The following is a 304-nucleotide window of genomic DNA, read 5'->3' on the forward strand; positions in this document are numbered from 1 at the left end:
GAATATATGTAATTAATGGAAAAAGTTTTTTAATTGAATTTAAATATACTACTACAGCTATATAGTAGTAATTTTATACCTTTATCATGCCTTTTTTTAAAACAATATCTTATTATCCTTTTTATTACATATAATTACGTTTTTGCCCTGTTGTTATTATTTTGTTTTACCATGTTTTTGTTTTTGCCATAAATTTTTTAACATAATTATTTTTTGATTTTAGATAATGACTCAGACGCTGGATTTGAAATTCTATTTTCATGAAAAAAAATGATGATAATGATGATAGTCAAATTCGAAGGGT

This window comes from Penaeus monodon, chromosome 20 (assembly GCF_015228065.2).
Source record: "Penaeus monodon isolate SGIC_2016 chromosome 20, NSTDA_Pmon_1, whole genome shotgun sequence".
NCBI classification, from domain to species: Eukaryota; Metazoa; Arthropoda; class Malacostraca; order Decapoda; family Penaeidae; genus Penaeus; species Penaeus monodon.